Source organism: Sorex araneus, chromosome 2 (genome assembly GCF_027595985.1).
Source record: "Sorex araneus isolate mSorAra2 chromosome 2, mSorAra2.pri, whole genome shotgun sequence".
Lineage (NCBI taxonomy): Eukaryota > Metazoa > Chordata > Mammalia > Eulipotyphla > Soricidae > Sorex > Sorex araneus.
This window is the reverse complement of record NC_073303.1, coordinates 75,604,034-75,612,859: the sequence shown is the minus strand read 5'-3', so window position 1 is coordinate 75,612,859 and position 8,826 is coordinate 75,604,034.

The following is an 8,826-nucleotide window of genomic DNA, read 5'->3' as shown; positions in this document are numbered from 1 at the left end:
ATCTCAAGTGAAAAATAAAATATTTTTATTAGACCCCAGAGACCACAAAACCTCATTTTTTCATTGCTTCCTGAAGCATAACTTCTGTGTCTATTGTTTTAAGAAGGCAATTCTCTGAGGATACTATTAGTAACTCACGTCTGGACTGTTTGTTCCATACTGGAAATAGTGTGGGTGCTATAAATGTCACTGTTTCCAAAGCATAAACCTCCATTAATTATTTTTATATATAGTTAACCTGGATTTGATAGAAGTAGGTGGTAATAAGATATTATTAGGATAAGATAAAAAGAACACTGATAATTTTTTTAAGGAATGGTGTACATTTTCATTCCTTTGTTCATTACCTTGGCTCAATATCCTTTTTATCTTCCTCTGCTATTGAATCTGTGCTTAACTCAGATTGAATATCAGCTCTGTCAAGACTTCTCTGTCATCTTCAGTTAAAATACTCTCACTGTCCTCCTTTTTAAAAATTTAAGTACTTCAATACTTACCAGTTGATTATGTGTTCCTCTGTTCCTATACCTGCTTCTTGTCGGTCTGTTCCATTACATTTTAAATTCTTAAAAGTAATCTTCTCAATTTGTGTTTCCCTAATATCTAGGACAATGTAAAACACATAGCAGGTATTCAACTATATGCTGATTTTTTCCAGCTCCTCGATGACTTCTTTGATACTTGTCAATATGGATGATGTTTGGAAATATTTTACACTAATTTTTTGTACATTACATCTTTGTAATTATTTTTACTTTCTTCACACTATCCAAATGGTATTTATAATAATAAACTGTTGATTGTTGCCATTGTTATGAGAAGTTCACAATGGCATTTTGAAATGAATAACAGGATTCAACTTTCTCAGTAAAAGCCTATAAACTGAACCTATATGTATATTTTGGAATTGAAAAATAAGATAAATAGGTTATAGTCATTAGAAGTCTGGTTTCTAGCTTTGAGAGTGGGAGGATACAGATAAGTAAGAAGGAAAGAACTAGAATGATTCATACAGTAGATTAGAATTGGAGACATCTTTATGAATTGACATTTCACTTACTATAAGTACAGATGGGCATATGTGTATATTTTACATATATACACACAGATGAGATATTGTGAACATATGTGTTTTATTGTTTTATTACATGAGAACACCTAGAAGTAATAACATCATAACAACTGTGATGAGGATGTGTCAAAGGGACAGAGGAGTCAACTTCAACAGGTTGACTCCAGTCAACTTCTTTAAATATCCAATAATTTGATCCAATAAATATCTAACAAAATAAACACAGTAGGATTATATTATAATGCAAAGTATAAATAAGTATGACTTCGTACTGATATAAATACACAAATGAATATTTTAAAAGCTGTAAAATCCCAAAAATATATGTACTCCATCTTCAAGCGTGGAACATATTTCCTCATTCTTGTTTTTCCTTTTCTTTTGTGTGAAGGTTGGGGTTGGGCACCACACTTGGTGGAACTTAGGGATGACTCCTGGTTCTGTGCTCAGTGATTACTTGGGAGACTACATGGGATGTCGAAGAATTGAACCTAGGAGGGCCATGTGCATGGCAAATGCCCTATCAGCTGTGCTATCTCTCTGGCTCCACTTACTCTTTTATTAATTATTTCCTATGTAACTACCACTCACATAGCACAGCATAAAAAGGTCAAGGGGGAAAAGTATGTTTTAAAACTCACAACAAAACAGCAATGAAATATCACCTCACACCATTGTTATCAGTGCATGGATACAAAAGAATATAAACAAGTGGGATAAAAGGAACCCCTCATTCAAGGCTGGTAGAAAGGTTGACTTGTTAAACCTATATGGACAGTAATGGACACTTTGTTAAAAAAAAAAAAAAACAAAGAATTGAGCTTCCACATGATGCAGCTATTTCACCTCTTGGCCTCTACCCCAAAGGCCCAAAACCTCTATTCTGAAAAAGCATTTGCACTCTTATGTTCATTGCAACACTGTAGCACTGTAGCACTGCAGTTCCTCCCATTGTTCATCGATTTGCTCAGGCGGGCCCCAGTAACATCTCCATTGTGAGACTTGTTGCTACTGTTTTTGGCATATTGAATACGCCACGGGTAGCTTGCCAGGCTCTGCCTTGCGGGCGAGATACTCTTGCCTGTGGAGAGTCTCCACAGGCCCGTGCTTCATGAACAATACCTGTTTCTTGTTAATTGCACCGTGCTTCGAAAACAACTCCTAATAAGGAAACAGGATGTCCTGTCATGCCCACAAGGTGTAACTAGCCTATCAGCTGCAGACACTTGGGCGTAAACAAGCAGTGAGAGGCATATAAGGGGGGAAGTCACCTAGCTAGGGGTTCCCCCTCGTTCTCTCCTCCTCCTCGTTCCCGTTTATCCCTTTTCATGGAAAGTCCCTGAATAAATCGTGGCAAGAAGGATCTCCGAGTTGCGTGTTTCTTCGCTGGTCGAAGCGGCGTGCGACACTTGCTGAGCTCTCCGAGAGGGACGGAGGAATCCAACCTGGGTCAGCTTCGTGCAAAGCGAACGCCCATGTTCATTGCAGCACTATTCACAGTAGCCAAAATCTGGAAACAACATAAATGTCCCCAAATAGATGATTACATACAAACATGTTGGTATTTGTACATATGAAATCTGCTACATGGATGAATGTGGAGTGTATCAGGCTGAGTGAAGTTACAGAAAAGGAGAGAGTCAGATACAAAATGATCTCTCTCACATGTGGGATAGAAGAAATATGGTAAAGGAGAAACAAATTTCCAAAGGTAATAGAAAATAAAATATGGTCCACAGAACTGAGCTTGTCCCACTGTGGAGGAAGGAAATGGAAAAGCACCACGGAAACGGCGGAGGGAACGGTGCGCTCTGGTGGGTAGTGTGGTTGTTAGAACATTGCATGCAGAAACTATCATAACAGTGTTTCAAAGTTTGGTGTCTCAAATAACATTTTTAAACATAGATTAAAAATTAAAACAGAAAATAAAAAAATCAACTGTTAAAGTAAATAGTTTTGGTTCATTTTTGTGCCACACCTGGCTGGCCATGTGAAAATTATTTGATTTATTTTCAACACTGATTGAAATATTTTTAAAATATGTGCATATATGCAAAACAGATTACTACTTAGCTATATAAAAGATAAAATGCTGTTTGCAACATTTAATAGAAAGACCTACAGTAAACCGACAGGATACTAAGACAAATACCACATGACATCACTCATCTATGGGAACAAAACAATAATAAAACAGAATAAAACCAAAACAAACTCTGAGGCTACAAAAACAAAATAATATTTGCCATAAGAAAGGGGGGGCATAAAATGAGTAGAGGAGGTTAATTATATGCTGATGAATAAAAATTAGTCTCCTGGTGAGGAGCATATGGTAGTGCATACAAACATTTGTGTATAATTTTGTATCCCTGAAACGTCTGTAAATCAGTGTTATTTCAATTTAAAAATATCTATAGGCAAAGTGGTGACACAACTATAGATTTGTACACAATTGTTTTTTAAATTTAGAAACAAAGATGCAAGATAGCTCTAAACCACTGCATTTATTTATTTATTTTTGTATTTGGATCACAACTGAATGTGCTCAGGGTTTACTCCTGGCTTTGTGCTTAGGGATTGCTCCTTGAAGAACTTAGGGACCATATGGGGTACCTGGGATTGAACCTGGGTTGGCCATGTGAAAAGCAAGTGCCTCACTTGCTGTTCTAACTCTCTAGTCCCTAAACCACTGTGTTTAGAAAATAAATACTAATCAGACCTGTGGTTACTTGTATAAACATCTTGGTGACACATTGATTAGGCACATCACTTTCCACAATCTCTGACCACATGAAGATTAACCACTATCTACTCTATAGCATAAGCAAGTAGTGTCCAGTAATAAACTGAACCAATATCAAGGAGGGCTTACCCTTGAAATACTTGATTCAGTTGGACTTGAACGGTGATTAGCTAATTCATACCACAAAGCAGAGAAATACTATTCATTCTGTACTTTTTTCTTTTTTTATAATTTTTAAAATTTTACAAGGAATTTCACAATATTTGATTACATTTAATATTCAAACACCCATCCCACCACCATTACACCTTCCCACCACCAAATTTGGGATGTTTCCATCCCAAGTCCCAATCCCTGTCCCAAAACACAACCAAAATAATATATTTCATATTGTCTCTTATTAAGAACTGCTGAACATGGTTACAAAAAAGTGTCCATATAGGAAACAGTGTGAAGATTGTTCTATTTTGGCAGGAGCCATTAAGACATTCTATAAGATATCACTAATATGTTGTTAATGTTTGGGTGATGTGGGCTTTGGTTTATGTATCTGAAAATACGTATATATGCATATATGTATTTATTTTTTTCTCTATGGTTTGTTGCCTACTATCTGAACCCTATCAAATGTGGTGTGGTAATTATGGAGAATGGGTAGGGAGTGTCTTATGATGTGTCCAGGAATATGTTCACTCATATGTGCGGCTTGGCCCGAGCATGTGGGAAATGGCCTTGACGGTGGCGGCAGTTGGGTTATGGAGTTTTTTGGCTGCCAGAACTGTGTCCCTGTGGGATGCCCCATGTGAAACAGCCTGACGCGGAGTCCGGTGGCATGGTTATGAGGGCAATGTGTTATGCTCTCTCCCGGGAGAAGCAGCCGTGGGATCTCAAGTCTGTACTTTTATATTCGAACACACATATACGTATATAATTATTCCACTAAAAATATTTATTTTCATGAGTGAGTATGATAATAACTGTGGGTTTGTTATAAATTAACTTTTCTATGTTGAGATATGTTCCTTATTAAACTAAGATTTAAACTAAGATTTTTTTTTGAGAATCTTAGACTCTATATTTACCTAGGCTATTAGCATATATTTCTTTCTTTGTCTGTTTTGGTTTTGAGCCACACTTGACTGCTTAGGGCTGACTTCTGGATCTACACTCGGGCATAACTCATTCATAGCAGGCTCAGGAGACAATTCGTGGTGCAGGGATCGAGTCTGGGCCAGCTGCATGCAAGGCAAGTACCTTATCCAAGTACTACCTCTCTGGCCCCTATTTGTGATATCTATGGTTTCAGTATAAAGTTAGACAGTCAAATATATTAATTGGAAGAATTTCTAGTTCTTCAAATTTTTTTGGAAAACCTTGAGAAAAATATGTAATAAGGCATCTAGCAGGTTGGTTTGGATACACTAGTGAAACTATTCATACTGGTGCTTTTGTTATCAGAGGGTTTTTGATTATTGATTAAGGTCTAATATCCAACCCAGAGGAATTCACAAAACTCAACAACCAAATGACAATCTGATCATAAAAAGTGAGAAAAAGAGCTGAAAAGAAAATTTGCCAAAGATGTACAGATGGCCAACAAGCACAGCAAAAAAAATGCTCATTTTCACTTATTATTAGGGAAAAGCAAATCAAAACCAAAAGTGTTCATCAGGATGCGAAGAAAAAGGAAGTCTCAAAACCCTGTTGGTGGGAATGTAAAACTGGCTTACCCCTATGGGAATAATAGGGATCTCAAAACGTTAAAAATACTTTTACAATATAATCCAGAAATTTCAAACCTAGATATTGAGCTGAAGAACACAAAAATTCTCACTTGAAGGGTGATATGCACACCTATGTTCATTGCAGTGATGCCAACTTATCGAGACAACTTACAAGTTCAATAACAGATGAGTGGCTGAAGATGGGTTATATGTGTACATGTATACACACACAGAGTCAACTCTATATGAAAGATCAAAGTTCTTCTTTTGTAACAGTATGGATGGAACTGAGAGGGTCATCTTAATTGAAATATGTCATAAGGAAAAGGAAATATATAGCAGATAACATCATTCACAGATGGGATATAGAAATACAAAGTCAGGGAATAGACAAAGCAAAATAAAACCCACTCCAAACCAAATCTTTTTTATTTTATTGTTATTATTATTATTTGAGCATTACAAAGCCATTTCTGACTGAATTTTCAGTTATACAGAATTCCAACACCCATCCCTCCACCAGTGTACATTTCCCAGCACCAGTATCCCCAGGTTCCCTCCCATCTTCCCCATCCCACCCCCCCCACCGCCTGCCTCTGCCTCTATGCAGGAACTTCTCTCTTTCTCTCTCTCTCTCTCTCTCTCTCTCTCTCTCTCTCTCTCTCTCTGTCTATGTCTCTGTCTCTCTATGTCTCTGTCTCTGCCGGTCTCTGTCTGTCTGTCTGTCTGTCTGTCTGTCTGTCTGTCTGTCTGTCTCTCTCTCTCTCTCTCTCTCTCTCTCTCTCTCTCTCCCACCCACCCCTATATCTTTGAATAAAAAACTCAGGTTACTAAAGGGGGAGGGCAGGTTGAAAGGAAAGAAGGTGTCCAGTGGAAAGAAATAGGGATATTGACAGTGTGGTGTGTTAATGTATATTTTGAAATGGTATTAAATGGATTTTAAGGACTTAAAATGCATGCAGAGTACTGAAAAAACCACAATTTTGCAAACTGTTATTACCCTTGGGAATTTTTTAAGGAGAGAAAGAAAAATTGGGCAAAGTGATAGTTGAATAAAGTTTGTCTTTTGGTGTTTCCTGTCCTTTGGACGGTGGAAAGCTCAATGTCTAGTATAAGACAAATCAACTTTATACCCCAGTCCTACTACATATGACTTTCTGAGCTTCTAAAACTCTCTTCTTTCTAGATCAGCTTTACCTGGTAAGAGAACCAATAAGACATTATGTGCATCCAATACATAATATAGCTTCTAGCACATAAATATTTAATATTTAGTGATCTTGATAGTATTTTTTGATGTGAATGATGGACTTTTGAGGTTGTTTTTTCTTTCCTTGGTGGCATGATGATACTCAGTATGTTAAAAAAGGAATTTGTGGCATCAATCTCTGGCTAGATAGAGCCTACCATTTAGACTTTCCCAATCATTAAAAATTAACTACTTATTTTTACTAATATTTATTTTTTTAAAAAATCTTTGAGTCTATTAATTCTAAAATTTTGGGAAAAATATTTTCTAGAATCATTGTTAGACGAGTACCAATATTTACTATTGGTACCGTCTTTGATTTTTAAATACTTCACCTGTTTTTTGGGTAAAAAGAATATAAGAACTGACAACCCATGTCTCCCCCACATCAAATAAAAAAGAGAAATTCCTTATTTTTCTTTGAAATTCTGGAAAAATATCCCAATATTTCTTCTTAAACATTATAATTCACACTCTATTGATTAGTAATATTCCAAATTTTATTTTTCCTCCAAACAAAACTCCACGGGGAAATAATTTAATGACACATTTTCAAATTAAAAAAAATAAGAAAAGATAACTTTCTAGAAATATGAAAGGGTATGCAAATCTAACCTCCAACTGTTTTTCTATGGACAAAGGACCTTAGATCTAGAGCCATCAAAGTAGCTTCAGACCTTAGAATAATCGTCACTATGTTCCCCCACAATCTTAGATACTGGAAACATCAAATTTCATATCAAGAATGACCTAGAAGTAGAAATAATCCAATGTTTAAAATATATTATAAATAGTAATTGGGTAGAAATGGAGGTAAAATTTCTTTATCTTTGACTGACATTGACTGAAAGCTGATACCAATTTGTACATGAAAATCAACATTTATCTATATTTAATGTAACAGACAATGAAGTATATCAGCTATTCATGTTTCAGTCACAACACTGAACGTGAGGGAGAAGGCAGGTGAGGGTCATCCATTCAATGCTGTCATAACTAAATATCCTGCCGTGCTCAGAAAGTACCCACTGTCCACTGGAAAAAGTGGACAGTCTCACTTAAGTCTCACTTAAGTTTGTATAGTTGCAAAGACTTTGTATAGACTTAATAGTGACTTAGAAAGATGTAAGTAGGAAAAAATTTGCCACTGTTATATTTAAACTCTTATTTCTGCTTAAATTTGTTTTGTTTTGTTTTGTCCTGTTTTGTGGATACACGCAGAGGTTCTCAGGGCTTACACCTGGCTCCAAACTCAGGGGTCACTCTGGTGGGCTTGGAGAATCATATGTGCTGCAGGGGATAAAATCCAGGTTGGATGTGTACAAGGTAAATGCCCTACCTACTGTGCTTCCTCTCCAGCCCCATTCTAAAAATATCAGTTTCTCTTTTAGTAGCTATCCTTAATCTTATCAATTATCTATTCTTGCATTCCTCTTTATCTTATTTAAAAAATATTGCTCTATCTGTATAAGAGCTAAATGAAAAAATAAGATGTCATATATAAATATTATCAATTGCAATTAATTACTATATTTAATAAGGGTTTATTCTGGTTCTGGTGTTTTCTAGCATAGAGTAAGCAGTCAGATGAATGGCTCTTGATCAGTGAAATTTTGCTATATTTATTGACTCAGACATAATCTCAGTGATTCTAGTAGTGTTCATTTCAAAATACATTATTTATGTATTTAATTATAAAAAATCATTTAATTAAATGCTTTTTATTTTAATTCTAGACACACGAAGATGAATTTTTAATACACATATTTTTATCACTTTACTTCAAAGAGCTTCTTCATCAATTTATAATCTAGGACTAACAATAAAATGAAGATGCACTTTCACTATTTAAAGATGTCTGGCACTGACCTTTAGTAAATTAAGAAATATTTTTTAATTAATCAGTATCTCATCATTATAATTTATGAATTCTAATTATTTTATATTTTAGTTTTATTTTGTATTGTATTTCATATTTTACTTTATGTCAATAAAACATATAATTTTATTGAAAAATCAGACAATATTGTATCTTACA